The 17926-nt window shown below is 43.7% G+C and overlaps 1 long non-coding RNA gene across 1 annotated transcript in view; it reads right to left on the reverse strand.

Moving 5' to 3' along the window:
* Positions 1 to 17683, reverse strand: part of LOC115068641 — a 32440-nt gene extending 14757 nt beyond the window's left edge. Inside the window, exon 1 of the long non-coding RNA XR_003847972.1 lies at positions 17610 to 17683. This is a non-coding gene — a long non-coding RNA (uncharacterized LOC115068641). The remainder of the gene's footprint in view (positions 1 to 17609) is intronic.
* Between the last annotated feature and the right edge of the window lie 243 nt (positions 17684 to 17926).

Consider the following 17926-nt stretch of genomic DNA (forward strand, 5'->3'; position numbering starts at 1 on the left):
GGACCCCAGGAAGCAAGGGTAGTGCCTACCTGGGGAGGGTAGGACACCCCATCTTCTAGTAGGAAGAATTAGAATGTCAAGAGGAAGCTCCAGAGGAAGCACTGCAATCAATTAATCAGCAGAGGGTTTTGAGTATGTCTTCCAGATTGCATAGTCCATTCAGGAAGAAAAAAGGAGTGATGTAGAAAGAAAAACAAGTATTCAAAGAGAAGCAAATATTAACTACAGTGTTAGAGGGCATGCAGGCAAGAAGTATATTCTCCACTGCCTTGCTATAGATAATACTCATAAATTAAAATTTCCACTAAAAAGGCCACACTTATTATAAATAGTCTACAAGTTTGATAAATTGATTGGAACTTCTGTGAGTATGTAGAATTACTATCTTGGGCTTTAACCCCCTTCATGGCTATTCACTGTCCACACCTGGGTTCAGCCTGACATCTTTGTGACTATTAGATAAGTCCTTTTGAAATCTCCAAACAGACCCCTCGCTTCCACTAACCCAAAGGTTAAGAATGTCATGTGACAGCATCTGCGGCCTAAAGCAGAGATTTCCCTACTTTGCTATTACCCACCTACATGATTCCACCAACACATCTGAAAACTGTCTTGCTTTATGACTGTCTTTTGATTTCTTACTATAAAACTTCATGAACTGTTATCATGTTGGAATATGGCATTGGAGGTAACCTTAATCCATGCTCCCGGGCCATGATCCCTTATATTTGGCTCCAGAATAAACGATCTTTTTCCCTTTGAGGTATAATTTGTTTGTTTGGTTGGTTGGTTGGTCTGGTTTGGTTTGGTTTTTTTTGTATCAACACACCTGTAATATATTGGTCATTGCCTAAGTGTTTGCCTTCAGAGAGCAGAAATAGGATAGAAATATTGACTGTGAAGCAAGGAACCATAGTTATTCGTGTAGCAAGAGAAAAAATAGTTTTGACCCTAATTTTCCTGAGTGTAACAGTGGTTGTTCCTTTGAGAAGTGTCCTGGGCAGAACTGTTTCAGCTTCTCCCTTTGCCTGGCTTCCTAACTTTTAAAGAAAGGAACCACCTAATTGGAAAAAGTTATTCACTGCTAAATAGCATTTCCTTGGGTAACCCAGGATATCTTGTGGCCTGCAGATAACATCAGAATGCTTAATACCCCTCCGAATTCTTCAATTCTGAGCATCAGTTACTACAAAGCATGGAAATTTCTGTGATGTTTAACTTGCAGAAAGTAATATTTAACCCCAAAAGGTCAAAGTCAATTTTGATAATCAAACCAGGGCGTGGGGGGGTGGGAAGTCACACACCCTGGAGACTGATGACCTCGATAAGCATGGTCTTCCTGCCTATTGTTCCTGCTGCTTTCCCTCCCTGTAAAAGTCCATTGTGTCAGGAACTTCTCCACGATAGGACATCTTGTCAGGATACAGGTGTGAATAAAACTGATTCTTTTCCCATCAACTCTAGCCTCCCCCTCACTGGCCTTTGGGTAGCAAACAACTGGACTTGGGTCTGGTAATATGAATTTTTACTTGGGATGGAAGCCTCTACCAAATAAAAAGAGGAAAAAATAACCAGGTATCTTTTCACGTGTACACCTCATATATAAATACACAGGAGGCAACCAGGAAATGAGTAATTCTTAGTAGTAAATCTCAAAGAGATGGCTTTGACTCGGTAAAGGAAAAAAGAAAGGCTGTGGGAAAGGCTGGTTTGGGGAAAATGACCAGGAAAAGCACATGAGCAAAAGAGAGGTTTGTTATAGAAATGTAGGTGAACGAGGTCCCCCTGCAGTGATGCAAATTTCTATCATTTTTCTCTTGGTAGTAAAGACAGAAAAACACCTTCAATGATTTCCTTTACTGGGGTCTTTTAGATAGATCCACTGAGGAGGTACCCAAGTTGCCACGCTATGTGCCTCTATTCAGCACGGAAGAAGCCAGAAAGACCAACGTGCAAATCCCCTATTGGCAATTAGAGTTACCTCTTCAGAGGGAGGAGTAATGAAAGTAGGAGGCCAAAACTGGCTAGGTAGTTTAAGGTGAAGACCCCAAAAGAACAATGACTAGTTTCTTTCCAGCTGAGACCTGGAAATTCCCTTGAATCTGGGAGTAAGCTTGTCCCTACCTAAGCCTAGGGATGTCAGAACCATCTAATTCAAAAATATCTCTAGTTCCACTATAGCTAGAGGCTAGGGAGGTCAGTAAGGGGTTCTGGTTTTTTCCATACCTCTTTCTTTTTCCTAAAGATCCTGTTCCTAGAAAACACACTGAGGACATGACCAGAACCTCAATGAACCTGGACACCTGGAATGAGGACTGGGCTGACCAGCTCATCTTCCCATCCCCTCCTTGTACTATGCTTAATTAACTGTCATCGCCTAAAGATTCTTACAGAATCTCCTGACTGAGCAGCCCATATGATTGCCCAAGCCAAGACCTGAGACCAAGTTAAGGCTATGTTCTTGCTCTATGCCACCTGAGAACTCCTTCCCAGCTAAAAGAAAAAGGACGCCCCCATTCTGTTTTTTTGTTGTTGTTGCTTTTTTTTGTTTTTGTTTTTGTTTTTGTTTTTTTATGTCTTCAGGGTCTGGAATGATAGAATGCCCCAGTTACAGAAAGCAGCATTATCAATCAGTCACTTCCCTCCTGGGAGGACTGTTTGTTGAGACATTCTGTTTCCCGAAACAGCCTGTTTCCTAAGACAGCCTGTCTCCTTGAGCAAATGGTCCCAAGAAGAGATAATAAATCCTCTGTCTCTCAAGATGAACCAGAGCAAATGGTGGTGGGAAAAAGGAGGCCATAAAGGGGCTTCTCAAGAGTGCCCTTGATGATGTAGTCAGTCAGTCAGTCACAGCTATATAAGCCCCAACAGCCCTCCTCCGGGACAGCAGTCATTTCCAGCATGTGGAAAAACTGCTGTCTCTCACTGAGGTGCTTCAATAAACTCAGTCTTGTCTGAGGTCAGGTATGGTCTCCTTCTTTCTCTCCTATTGCTCCTGCATTCTGCACCACATAAATCTAACACGTTTCTAACATCTTTCTCTTGGTATTAAAGACAGGAAAATATCTTCAATGATTTCCTTTACAGAGGTGAAGTTCCTTCATGAAAGAGTAACATCTTCTCTTGGTTTTAGGGCTACTCTTCTATTGCAGTTTCTCAAAATAATCAGCTCAAAACAAGGCTTATGACAAAAAAGTATATTGAGGGTGGTATGTTTCTAATCTCCTACAGTCATATTTTAGGGTAGCATATCCCAAACCCATAATTTGTCCTAAATCCTTTAATACTATTTGATTTTGTGGTGTGTGTGTGTGTGTGTGTGTGTGTGTGTGTGTGTGTGTGTGTGTTTTACAGGGATGTATACATATATCTGCATATTTCTTTGAGAGGTTAAGGGTTATGATATAATCATAAGATTTGTAGAGGTGAAAAAAAAGGATACATTAGTCACTATTCTGCTGCTGTGATAAAATACCATGACCAAAGGTGACTTACAGAAAAAGGAGTTTATTTTGGCTTATGGTTCCAGAGGGATAAGAGTCCAGCACGGCAGGAAGGCATGTCAGCAAACAGCAGGATGGCAGCAGCAGCAGAAAGCTGAGAGCCCACTTCTTTTTTTTTTTTTGTCTTTTTGAGACAGGGTCTCTCTGTAACCCCAGCTGTCCTGGAACTCACTATGTAGACCAGGCTGGCCTTGAACTCACAAAGATCCACCTGCCTCTGCCTCCCGAGTGCTGGGATTAAAGGCGTGCACCTAGAGCCCACTTCTTTAACAGCAAACACCAAGCAGAGCATGAGCTGAAAGCAGGGCGAGGCTACAACCCCTCAAAGCCCACCTCCAGTGACACAGTTCCTTGAGCAAGGCTATATCTCCTAAAGATTTCATGACTGCCCTAACCTGGGAGGGGTACCACCAACTGGGGAACAAGTGTTCAAATATGTGAGCCTATGGGGACATTTCTCATTTAAACCACTGCAGGGGATAATCTCTTTTCCTGTCCACCATAAAGTGTCATGGCCCACACATCTATAGCAAAAGACAGGTTAACCAGAGCAAAGTATAACACTTATTTTTCTACAAGTTATACATAACATAGAAGCCTACAGAGTAAAGATCTAAAGATACTGGAGATGCTTCCTGATTCCATGCTTAGGTTCAATGAGGCAGAAAAAGTCAAATAGGAATGTAATTAGAAAAGGAGTAGGACTTAGGGAATTATACTGGGTGGGGAAATCCAGCAAGGCCTGTCTGTCCAGATTCTCCATGACCCACAGTTATAACATTTCTCCAGGTATGAGGAAGGACCCTCTGGAATCTCTGCATTTCATTACAGCCAACATCTAGACAGAAAAGCAGAGGCAGGTTGAAATCATAATTCTAGATTTGTGGCTGGCTTTTAAGAAGAGGACTTCTGGTTTCTTGCTATGTCTTACTTTAGGGAAAAGTGAGGAGTGTGAGTTGGTGGGCAGGAAAAAGAGAAATTTTGCTCAGAGCCTGTGCACGAGGCCTTCACTTTGGGGTGTCATTGTCTGATCTCCAGAAGAATTGAAGAGGGATGCTCCAGCTCTTGTGAATCTGCCCTGATGCCCACCTGAACTGAGTGTGGATCCTCACACAGGTACTCCTTTGGGCATTACCAGTTCGGTTACCTGAGCAAACAGGCAAACAGTAGCCCAAGCTGCCAGTCTACTCTTCAAAGCACATTCCAGAACCTACTTGGGAACACTGTGACTTTCATTAACTAAAGGCACTTTTGCCTTCATGGCCTCTTTAAGAAGACAGACAAATAATGCCTAGCTAGTATAAAAAATCAGAGGAAATTATATTATCCACCTAATGACAAATTACACATACAATATCTCTAAATGTGTTCATGTGTATATCTAAAGGCTATAGAACAAGAAATAGTGCCAGATAGGAGAAACTTTCCTTTTGGTTTTTGGCTAGGGTGGTCCAAGAGATTCCCCAAATTACACACTACAGCCCTGATCCCAGAACTTGAAGGTACTGCTGCCGAAGACAGAGCATACTTCGGACACAGGATTTGGAGCAATGGAGCTGGAACTGACCTCTAAGCCACTTTCCCCAAAGGCTGGCTATCTTAACTTTGGAAAGCACTATGCAAGGTGCTAAAAGAGAACATCAATTGATGATCCAACACCAGCTTCAACAGCAAATAACCACACCAATGGCCAGCACAGCAGACAACATTGGTGCAGTAGTGGCACTTTTATCTTAGGGGTGATCAACAGCTACCTAATTGGACTAAAAGCCTATTCAATGGAATGAAACTCATGTGTGGTACTGTAAACATAGCCAAATAGACATGGCTGGAGAGGTCATAGATCTTAGAGAAAACCCCAAAACTGTCACATCCCTGGATTAATGTAATTTCTTACTATGTGCAAAATTTATACATAGTACATATTTACAGACAAATAACCCAGTTACCACTCACCAAAGAAGCTTCTTCTGTACCAGATGGAGACTGTAACAGAGTACCACAACTGGTCACAAACATTGTCTGTAAATTTCCCAAGTCTAAGTGGCACATCTACAATGCAACCTCTATACCTAAGGGTCACAGAACATAGAAAAAGGGATAAAGAAGACAATAATGAACATCTCAGTTCTCATTAATGAAACTCCCTCATGCAGCGTAGGGCGAGGAACACAAAAGGTCACAAATGGCCAAAGTGTAGAGATTAAGAGTGTGCAGAATGCTGGTCCTTGGACAGGAATCCTCTATTAAACTACACCCACCCAGGGCTCAGGGACCATTTTGGAAGAGGGGGCAGAAAGATTGTAAGAGCCAGGGAGGAGGTGCATGACCATATGAAAACAGAACCCTACAAGCTCCTGGGACCCTGCTCATATGAACCTACAGCAATGGTGTCAGCATGCACAAGACCCATGCAAACTCAGACAAACAAAAACCCAGCACAGAACCGTGGAAATGCACAGCTGACCCCAATCTTAGCTGAAGAAATATTGATAACTGATTGCTCCTGAGTAAGACTTGATCTTCCTAAAGCGAGAGACTCTAGATAGGCTGAGTAGACCTCAGTAAATGAACTTACACTGAGGGACATCTGGGGACACTAACTTGACACAATAGGCCTTAAGACAAATGTCACAATGTATGAATTCCAGTGGGGGGCCTATTGGGAGGGGGTCATAAAGATGATTTAGATTGATTGAGATGTTCTGTATGAAATACACAAAAATTCAATTAAAAAATCAAAGATTATATTTGACAGCTTTGATACAAAGATTAATTCAAAACAAACTTTATTTGTTGTTATGTGCTTATTTATTAATACTGCTTTTTCTGATTTTGAAAGAAATTAAGACACATTCATGGGCCTATAAGCATCTCGATCTTGAGGCACTATGAGATCCAAAGGAAAATTGACCCAGAGAACCTGAAGAGCCTGAAGAGGGGACGAGCAGATGAAGCACTCTGCTGCCCTCTGCTGGTCCTAGCAGAGAAGCGTCAAAAACCAAGAAATCATAAAACCAGTTGGGACAAGGCACACCAGCAGGGCTACTGCTCTTTCTTAGGTTAGGGAGTGGCCAGGTTAATTCCAGTTAGTAATTTAGAAGCACATCTATCTCACTGAGTTTCCATAGGCTAGCAAAAGTTTGTTGATTTCCTGTGAAGCCAGGTTTATGTCCACTAATGTCCAATAATCCCAGGGATTAGGTTTTGTGCCCTAATTCAACTGAGCTGACATTAGTAGTAGCCCAGGGATCCATAGCCTCTGAGTCTCGCATTTCTCTGGTCTGTCAACATGGTCAGACCTGCAGACATTGTGAGGTGGGCAGGGACCACGTCTGCTCCCTGTTCCCCCTCAGACTCCTTCCTTCCATACTCTACCTTGCTTAGAAAATAAACATCAGTGACCAAAAAGTGTGCCAAAATGATCCAATGTGTTTTAAAACTCCACAAATACATGCTCTTTTGTAGAGAAAAAAAAAATCATAGCTTTTGTGTTTTCTTTTTCCTTCCCATTTTAGTTCATTCCGGCTGTTATAACTAAAAACACCATATACTGAATGGCCCATAAAAATCAGAAATTTATTGCTCTCAGTCTGGAGACTGGGAAGTCTAAGATCAAGCTGCCTACAGATTCAGTGTCTGGTGAGGGCTTCCTGGTTCATAGATGGTAACTTGGTTCTGTGCCCACACATGGCTGAAGGTGTGAAGTAGCTCTGAGGTACTAATGCCATCAAGAGTGATCTGCCCTCACGACTAGTCATCTCCCAAAAGCTCCCTTTTATTATGAACTGGATGTTTGGCCATGTGCTAAAGGCTAGGTCTCCCAGCTGATCCCACTGTTGGAGATGGTACATACCTTAGGAAGTGGGCCCCAGTTGGAAGGAGGACATTGGGAAGATGCCCTTGAAGGATAGATTAGGATTGGACCCCTGCCATGCTCCTTCCCACCACCATGGGGTTGTTACCAGAGAACACAGAATCCTTTTCTGCAGATCCTCAGTCTTGGAGATAAAAGAATTCAAAAACAACTCAGAAAGAAACTCAAGGACAGTTTTGTTACAGTTTGAGAGAAAAACAAGGCAGGCAGGTTTAGCAATAGAAATCTGCAAGTATTTGGGGACCTAGAGGGGGACAGAGGCACTGAATAGACAGTAAGAATGCCCAGAGTATCCAGTTGTCCTAGTTTCTTTCTTCATTGCTGTGACAAAATACTCTGACCAATACCAACTTAGGAAGAAAAGGGTTTATTTGTCTTACATCTCCCAGGTCACAGTTCATCTGGGGGCCCAGGGTAGGAACTTAGGGCAGGAACCTGGACACAGGAGCTGAAGCACAGGCCATGGAGGAACGCTGCTTACTGGATTTCTCCGCTGGCCCCTGCTCAACCTGCTTTCTTATGCAACACAGGCCCACCTGCCCAGGGGTGGCACCACCCACAGTGGGCTGGGCCCTCCCACATCATTCATCAAGAAGATGCCCTTCAGACATGGCCACAGGCCAGTCCAATAGAGGCAATTCCCCAGTTGAGGCTCCCTCAACCCAGGTGTGTCAAGTTGACACTAAAGCTATCCAGCACACCAGGCAAGCAGGATTTTGGCTGGTATCCAAAAAAAGAGAACAAGGGAAAAGAAAAGTTACAAATTTTGAGTCAGACTCAGAAAGTCAGCAAGCTTAGCCGGGAAGAACTGCCACAGGTGCATGAAGTTCTTCCAGGGCACACAAGCTCATGGCTCACCACAGGACGGGCATTCCTCTCAGCTTTTTAACATGTCTTCAGGGGTATCAGTATTTGTGAGGGGTGGTCTCCTGGCCAGGTGACTGACAGGCCCATTTGGATGAACTCTTAAGGTGGGGAGGAGCAATAGTATGTAATTTTATAATCTTTGGAGCAGTTTACAGTTCACATATCCTCCCAGAGCGAGGTGTAACTCAGGTCCCATTCTTTTAACCAAAGCTCACGTAATAGAGTATATTTTTTAAATTAAAATAAAATCTATATTAATAGCCATGTTATACCAGAGGAAATAGCCTTCCTTTAAATGAGCCCCTACAAAGCCCTACTGCCTCCAACTTCTCTTCCATATGTTATTTGAATCATAAGGAGGGGTAATTGTGATTCATTCTCTCTCTCTCTCTCTCTCTTCTCTCTCTCTCCTTTCATGTGGTCTTTGAAATTTTGAGGGCAATTGTCTTATTTTTTTCCCCTTTCTTAAAATCAGTGTGTTACTAGGGGCACAGGAGATGGGCGCAAAGCAGATTACAGGGGAGGAGGTGTTTATCCTCAATGACTTCCAAGCCTGACTGATGACTACCTACCCACATCTGCCCAACAAGCTCCACAACTTTGCTCTCTGCCATAATATTCTGTGCCACATCAGACTTAAAAGTAATGGGGCCAAATGACCAGACACTGACCGCTCTGGATCCCTGAGCCAAAATGAGTTTATCTTCCTTTCAATCTGATTTTTCTTTTCAGGTATTTTGCCACAGCAACAGAAAGATAACTAAAAGGATTTCTAAGCATCATCATCTTGGGGGTGAGGGTTTCAATCTATGAATTTTCAGGGGACACACATGTTCAGTTCATCCTGCCTTTCAACCCAAATAATTTCTTACTAGTATCTCTATGTGACTATTACATCAATATCATGCTGCTGACCTCAGCACCAAAGACTGGCGTCCACCTCAGATGGTCCCATTTTGCTCTGAGTATGAATATCCAGTGTTCCCACCCCTACTTCCAGAGTCCAAATTCAGTTGAAGCTTTAATTCCAGCTCCACCTCATTTTCCTCAAGTTGTGCCTGAGAGAGACTCAGTGAGTGAAGAAAAGTGACATTTGCATTTATATGGATTCCCAGGTTTAAGTTAATTCATCAAAACACTAAGCTACCCTGACAAATCCTTCCAGGAAAATCCAGAAAGCTAAACCGTGGTACACCTTGTTTGAAATAATTATTTCAGCTGAGGTAAAATCTGGCAACAGGCCCTCTTTAACTTGGAATCTATTATCTCTGTAATGGGGAATGTTCCTGCACAAGAGGGCTCTATCCACAGACTACAATAAGATGATTTTCCTTTCCACTTTTCCTACCCTATCTACCTTTGTATCCACTCCACCAGCAAAACACTCAATGATTAAAAGGAAAGAAAAATTATCAGGAAAAAGAGATGTTTTCTAAAATAAATGAGAAAACCAAACAATTCACAAAGGATGGATTGAACACCTAGCCTGTAGGGAGACTGAGGCAGAGTGCCTCCCCAAGACTGGGTGTGAGCCAAACAGCTGAGAAACCCATACCTTCTGGGTGCCCCATGACACACACAGCAGGAGGCTGTGAGGAAATCACTTGAGCGAAGGAAAAGACGGTTCAATGTAAAAAGTTATGGAAGAAAGAATCAAGAAATTGATACATGATATAAATAGGGGTAGCCCCAAACTGTCCACTGAATATAGTAGTTAGTTCAGGAGATGGAAGGAGACGGGTGTTAGGCTTTAGGTGGAGAGGAACAGGAAAGGAGATCTGAGAGAGAGGCACTGAGTTGACTAGTACTACAGGCAAGAGTTTTGTTAATGCCACAGCAAGCAGCATGGCAAGGGTCTGAGGAGAGTTTCAGCCGAACCAGACAAAGCAATGTGTCTGCTCCTAAAGATTTCCGAGGGAAGAGGAGGTTCTGCATCAAAAAGAAGCAGATTTAGGGGCTGGAGAGATGACTCCGTGGTTGAGGGCACCTACTGCTTTTGAACAGGACCCAAGTCCCTGTGAATTGGACCAGAGACAGACACGTGCGTAGTGATAACAACAGAGGCAGTTCATTAAAAAAAAGGCGTCTTGCTGCTGAAAGTGGACTAGTGAGCCGCAAAAGGACAGAAGCTCACAAGCCTCGGGCCACATGAGTTCAGCTCCTTTACAGGTCTTTACATAGTACCTGCCTTCTCTCATCTTTGTGCTTTTTTCCCACAGACAGTCCCTTACATACCAGCCCCGTGGGGAGGGCTTTCCAGTCTTTCTGCCAACAGGCTTCTTTCATATGTTAACCTTGATGTCTCTCTCCCTTCCATTCCCCTACTGGCCTGCTGTACCATCTGGGGTGGGTTCTTGGTGAGAGCTCTCTTTCTGGACACATCTACTTTCCTTGGGTCCTCACACAGCAGAGAGAGTAAGCAGGCTCTCTCCTGTCTCTTCTCTTAAGGTCACTAATCCTATCATGAGGGTCCGGTCTTACTTTCTTTCCCTGCTGTTGTGACAAAGTGTCCTGACAAAAGCCGCTTCAAGAAGAAAGGGTTTTTTCTGGCTTACAGTTCAGTGTCACAGTCCATCATGATGGGAAAGTCACACTGCAGGAGTTTGAAGCAGCTGTTCACATTGCATTTTCAGTCAGGAGCAGAGGAATGAATGAATGAATGAATGAATGAATGAATGAATGAATGAATGAAGCCATGCTCAGTGTGCTTTCTCCATCTTAAATAGTCCAGTATTCCCTTCCCAGGAAATGGCCTCACCCACAGTTAAGGTGGTCTTCACACATCAATTAACATATCAAGATAACCCCCCACAGACATGCCAATGACCTATCTCCCAGGTGATTCTAGATTAATCAGGCTGACAGTACTAACGATCACAGGCCCCAGCATAATTTCCTCCCAAGTACAATCACAATCAGGGTTAAGTTTCAGCATACAGTATAGGATAGACAAACACACAGTCCATGAGACAATTCCCAGAGTTGAACCCAGAACTCTTCGGGAAACAGAAACTAAGTGGGGGGAAATAATTTATGTCATCCCTAGTTGAAATTTTAACGCCCACAACAGTCAGCACAGAAAGGTTAAATGAGAGGCAGATCTATTTTTCTACTAGTTTGAAGCCCAGTGGGGAAGAGCCCATGTATCCTCACCATCTGCTGTCCAGAGCTACAAAGAGCAAAGGCTGGGGCTGGGGCAGACAAGGGAATTGGTGTAGATGGAGCTGGAAAACAAGAGGTCGTCCAACTGGGGTCAAGTTAGGAAAACATGAAGGGTGGTCTGGCAGTGAAAGAAGTAGTGTTGTCAGGTCTGGGTGGGGTCTACAGGAGAGAGCCAGGCACCATAGGCGAAGCACTAGCTAAGGGTGAGGATCTGTGCCGCTGCACCTCGTAGCTCTACCACTCAACAAATAGAGGAAAGTGGGGGACAGGCTGGGGACACAAGGCTGTCCTGAGAACCTCAGGTAGTTCAGACTTGACTCTACACGAGGTTCCTCTCATGTCTGAGCCTTGAATTAATCCAGGGTCATTTGTACAATTGATGTCTTTCTAAAATGTGCCTCCTGCTTAGCCTCCTTCTAGAACCTCCTGGATGATTCTGCCCTGTATACTTTGTGTACATTCAAGTAATTAGCTCCTTATTTCTTTGAAAAGTCTACAAATGCTTATGAGCCTCACCCCCAAAATATGCTCATCTCTGAGGACACCGGTGATCCTGTGAGGAGAGCGTCAGACTGCTCGCACAGTTCATCACAAGTGTGTTTACCTTGGGCAGTTACCTCTCCTAGTCGCAGTTTACTCTGCATAATTAGTTCCCTGTTGCTCTCCTGAGTACTGCACCAGCTCACCTTAGGCCAGATCACCCAGAGCCCAGCAGCAGACTCTGTTACTGTAGCAAGAAAGGCTGCTCAAGAGAAAACTCCTGGTCAAGATAATAAAATCTCTGCCCTGGAAGGTGCACCAACATTCCAGTTGCAACAAGTCAATCACCTGGTCAAGGCCCCCTAGAAAGGCCAATTCACCTTGACATGCTAAAGAGGTAGGCGGAATGACTAGGGCTGTAATGTGATGGTGAACGTTTCCTTCCTGGAATCCCCAACCCTGGAGCAGCAGTTTACTGAGTACAGACATGCAGCCTCCGAAGTCTGCCAGCCTTTCTGAATTCCTCAGACTTCTTCATAGAGCTGCACCCTCTCATTTTCTTCTATCTCTCTTCTGGGCATGCTGACCCTAACACTTGGGGCTGCCCCAACATTTGGAGTTTCTTGCTTTCTCCCTACCTCGAGGCTGGTAGTCCGCCACGTGTCTGACCTCCATGCTGGCTTTAAAAGACGTGGCTTTTCTCCTCCTCTCCATCCTCCTCCTCCAGGCAGCTGCTGAGATTTGCAGCTCGCCTGCCTTTAGGGTTTTTCTTTTAACTGCTAAGAAAATTGTCCGTTTCCATTTGAGTCCAGTCTTAAATTATTTTATTACTGAAACTAAAAACACCAAGAGGGGGCCCCAAAATTTCCGTGACTAGTTCTACCTGCCTACTATAGCCAAAGGCGGGACATTGACCCAGCTTCAAATTAGGGACCACAGTCTTGCTGTGGACAGAAGAACCAAGGAGGAAAACAGCTGTGGCAGCAGTCAAGGCAAGGTGGGAGCCTCCAAATCAAAGGCTAAAGGTTTTGCTGTGGTGCTCTGAAAGGACCCCCAAGTCCCCAAGATTACAAAGCCAACTCTAAAAAGGTATTTACTTCAAAGCTTCACCTAAATTTTGAGACCCATCCTTAATTTACAAAAGTGATACTTCCTAACAGAATAGGATAGGTGACTGTTCTTTCAATAGATTCAGAACTCAGGGGATCCCACAATCCACAAAGTTAAGGGATTCTGGAGCAGCTGTACTTCCTTCACACGATGTGGTTCAAAAAAGGGGTTTCTCTTTCTCTGTTGAAGAAAGTCAGACAAGCGGTAACAGGTGGAAGCGGCAGAAACAGGAAGGCAATGGTTATCATCAAAAATGGGGACAGACAAAACACAGCCACCAGTGGAAAGCACATTTAATGGGTGCTATTGATAACACTGTGCAGAGGAGAAGTGCATGTTCTGTTCGGAGGAGTGAGGAAATCTCAGCTAGTATAGCGGTGTTTACTGAGGTGAAGGAGAAATGGAAAACAAGCAATCCAGCGGATGAAAATAAGGACATCTGAACCCGGCACAGTGTTCCCTGGAGAAATGCAGGATGCACCACTAGCCTTCATTTTCAGATAACTGCAATTATTTGTTAGCATAAGTAACTCCCCAGTATTGTGTACTTTAAAATTATTCATTATTCATCTGAAATTCAAATTGAACTGGGCTTCCTGTAGTTTTATTTGCTAAACTGGACAGTCTTACTATTGCAAGAAGGTTGGAAATGAAAATTCACAGCATTGGGATGAGAATGTAGAGCAGAGAGAGAGAGAGAGAGAGAGAGAGAGAGAGAGAGAGAGAGAGAGGCTGGTGGGAGGCCATCCAGTGAGCACCACAAAGATTTTTAGAGAACATTGAAAAACATGTCGGTAGAGTGCCGGCATCTTGCTCTGGTGAAAGGCTAGCTTTGTTCCTTAGAAAGATGCAGGCTGCCCTCACTAAGCCCAATTTACAGTGATCTGAGAAAACCCTTCCCAGCACAAGTGGTTTCCATGGCAACATCTAACTGCCAAATACTCAGGCATTTTCAAATGCTCTGTGTGCAGAGGGTGTAGTAGGGGCTCAATAAAGAAGAGTTATGTGAGAAGTTCTGGTAGATGAATTCACTAAACTTTGGTGTCTAAAGAATAGGCGACTCTTTTGTAAAATGAGTTGGCAATCCAAGGTGTTCCTATCTGGACTCACTGCCAATGTTCAGTTTCCAGAGTAGAAAAATGAACAGCTCTTCAGGAAGTTTCTCAGCTATCTAACAGCAAAGCTGGGACAAGAAGCTCCTGGCAAGAAACAACCATGCTGTGCCATGCAACTCGGTATGTGTTTCCATTTGAGAATTTTCTTTTCTATTTGTTAGTTAGATCTTTCACTTTTAAAGGGTAGAAGTTGTTTTAGCTTTTTCCCAGAGGCAATATAGATTTCTGCATAAGACAATTTACATAGCCCTGTTTTCTCAATTCTTTGGTTGACTGAGTTGATTTGGTTTGAAAGACTAACACACCCCAACTACTTTCCCATTTATTTGCAGATTTATGACTATCCAAATAATACTAGTCCCTGTCAATTTGTGTAACATTTAGGTAGAGCTTTTTTGTCCCTTATGATGTTTTTTGTTTTCCCTGTCCCCATTAAGTAATGAGACATGACCCTTAATTCTAAGCCATACATTTGGCTAGAAGTTCCATGTTTTCAGTTACCATGAAGTTTGAATTCTGGGTATGTTAACATTATTCTGGGTCTTTGGTAAAATTAGGGAACATCCCCAAAGGCATTTAGGTACATAGCATAATTTTAAAACTACAGGAATCAGCCAGTGAACCTGGGTCTTGAGCAATGGTATCTCCAACAAGAGAAGAAAAAAATCAACAAACCAGACTCGGCTTCCTGATTTTGTTTTGATGCACAATATTTCAAAGCTATCACTGAACTGGGGTCCACTGACCTGAAAGCACCAGACCATGCTGTACACATGCCCTCCAAAGGTGAGTCACCACCCATGACAGATCCCCCACTGCACCCTTCCTCGCCCTCAAGCTTTCCTTTTGCTAGAATTCTACAAGTCACCAGATTTCAGAATTCATCCAGTCACTCTTCAGACATAGAAAGAGAAATATATGCTTTGGTCTATGGAAACTGAACTGGTATAAATTAGGAAAGGGCATTTTGTAAACCCACATAGCATGGGATGAACTGGGACAGGAAGTACTACTGAGCACCTGCCCTCTGCCAGATACCGAGCTGGACAGATAGAAACTATGACGCTGAATTATCCCTCTCTCCTCTAAGGGCCATGAGACGATCTATGTAATTAGAGCACAAAACAAAATATAAGATGTGCCTAAAAAGGAACAAAATGTTACAGAAGTTGACAGGAAGGAGAGGAAACCGGAAATTGAGACTTGCAAGTGTTAACATTTTGACAGACGAAAATGAGATGAGGGTCAAGTCAGACAGGGCTTGAGAAGCAGCATGCCCTGTTCCCATGAAACAGAACCCAGGTCACAGCAGGAGCTATGCCTGGAAAGGTAGGCTGGAGTCAGACAAAACATCTGTGAGATGTCCCATTCTGGCATTCAAGGGGTTCCATGACAGTGGGCTGTCTTCATATTCTCCCTCTTATTTAGCTGGGCCCTCTAATGTAGTTATTAATATCTATTCCCACCCTGGTCACTTTGTCCAGTGACCACCAGACAGGAAATCTCTTGATTTGTCAATCGGAATAGAAAGCTACTATGCGGTGGCATTCTAGGTAGCTCCTAGGACCAAAAAATACCTTCGAGGCTTCAAGAGAGATATAGAAACCCTATTTTACAGAAGACCTAATCCTTAAAAACACGTCAAGAGGCCATCACAGTCAGGCCCTCTAGGTAACCCTGAAGAAAAGCCATTAAACGCTAGAACAGGACTGGGGATATGGCTCAGTTGGTAGAATGTCTAGCATGCATAAAGTACTGAGTTTGATCTCTAGCACCACATAAACTGAGCATGGTGATGTATGACTGTAATCCCAACTCTTGGGAAGTGGAGCCCTCAGGATCAGAAATCTAAGGTCATCCTCAGCTACTGTAGCAAGTCCAAGGCCAGCCTGAAACACATGAGATTCAGTCAAAAAAAAAAAAAAAACTAGAACAAGAGTCAGGAATAAAAGGAACCATCTGAACAATAACAGCCTCAGAACCCTGGTCTGTGACAGAAGCATGACTCTCAGATGACTGTGCTCCTTGGGTATAATCTAGGGAAATAATTATGTCCACCCCCTCACCTGCTGTGGCTTCTCCTTCCAAAACTGTCTGAGGAAGGTCTTACTCAGTGGACTTAGCAGGCTTCTCCACTTCTGACTATAAACTCTGCCTGAGTGTCTAAGAACCTGCACCAAGTGAGCAACAGCCCAATCAGAAAGTTCAGACCAAAGAGAGGAGAGTTCCATGGGCATGAAACAAGTGGGTGGTCTCCAGCGTGCTTAACATAATGGGCAAGTACTCTACCACTAAACTGCATAACCAGCTCAGATTGTTTGCTTGTGGTTACACTAGGATTCAGCAGGATATGCCCAATACAGGCTCTGGGCTTGCCCACGGTACTCAGATGTTTAAGCCCAGTTGCTCTGCTAGGACTTCTTAGGCAATGACACCAGGATTTCATAGTAAAGTGTACAGTGTACACAGGTTCATCATCTACCATCATCACATGACTTACAGCCACAGTCAGAGACAGCACCTTCCTCACTGGGAACGTGACAGTGGTCCTCACCTCATCATCTTCAGCTATTATGTTTCCATTATGTATCGGCAAGGAAAAGAATTTTGCCAGCCTTATGTGGGCCTGGGCCCTGGACTTGGGGGATCTACTAGAAACTGAGGTCAAAAATGTGGGAGGGCCTGGCCCACTGTGGGTGGTGCCACCCCTAAGCAGGTGGTCCAGGGTTGTATAAGAAAGCAGGCTGAGCACAGACCAAGGAAGCAAGCCAGTAAGCAGTGTACCTGCCTCCAAGTTCCTTCCCTGAGATCCTGCCCTGGCTTGCCTCTATGATGAAACTGTAAAGGTGAAATAAACTCTTTCCTCGTTAACTTGGTTGTGGTCAGTATTTAATCACAGCAATGGTAAGTTACTAGGACATCCTTTACATTTAAAGCTATGATGTGAATTTAAATGTGAACTAAAACATGTACACATGCTTATTCAAAATCGTTTTAGCTTGTTATGAGCAAAACTTGAGGAACATTAAACTTTCAGATTCTCCCCACGTTAACCACCTCTGTTGAATTTTATGAAGGGCTGGAGTTGAAATTCTAGATTAGACCTGCAGAGGGCAGCATTGCTAAAATGTTATCAGTTTATTTTAAAAAGGGAAGCCCTTCCCCCCTCAAGTGAATCCTTCTAGGCTAACTTTTCCTTCCAATCTCCAGGCCATGTTAGCGTTAATGAAAATGAACTTCTGCGTTTGTGGCCTTGAAAACAGAGTAGCTATTTGACTATAACAGAAATACTCTTCAGAAGGCACATTTGTCCAGGGCAAAAACTGGTATTCTTCCCCCAATCCTCTTCCCATCACCATTTTTTAAAATAAACTTCCTTTCCACCTTCAAAGATTGCACTATGGATGAATAGCTATGCTATTTCCAGCTCTAGGGCCGTTTCTGGTTAATACACAAGAAAAATGCATGTCTGCAAGACACCAAGACACAGCTCACCCAGCTCCCTGAAGCCTCCTTCCACCTGACTCAGATGGCTCTGGGCTCAGCTGCTCTCAGAAGGTGCAGGCAGGCACCATCTAGAACTGAAAGGGACTTTGGCACTAGTTGGTATGGAACGCCCAGATCTGATTACAGCTTTTTACATGGCTTATTGGATCCAGGAAATCATCTGATGCTATGCTATTAAGAAAACCAACCATGTGATTTCCTCACAGTTAATGATTGATAGGCTGGAATAAGTGGCCCAACCTTTGTATTTAAAGCGCAGGTGATACACACAGCAGATAATCCCTGGTTCACACGGAGCACTGCCA

Source organism: Nannospalax galili, unplaced genomic scaffold, assembly GCF_000622305.1.
Source record: "Nannospalax galili isolate Female #2095 unplaced genomic scaffold, S.galili_v1.0 scaffold388, whole genome shotgun sequence".
Lineage (NCBI taxonomy): Eukaryota > Metazoa > Chordata > Mammalia > Rodentia > Spalacidae > Nannospalax > Nannospalax galili.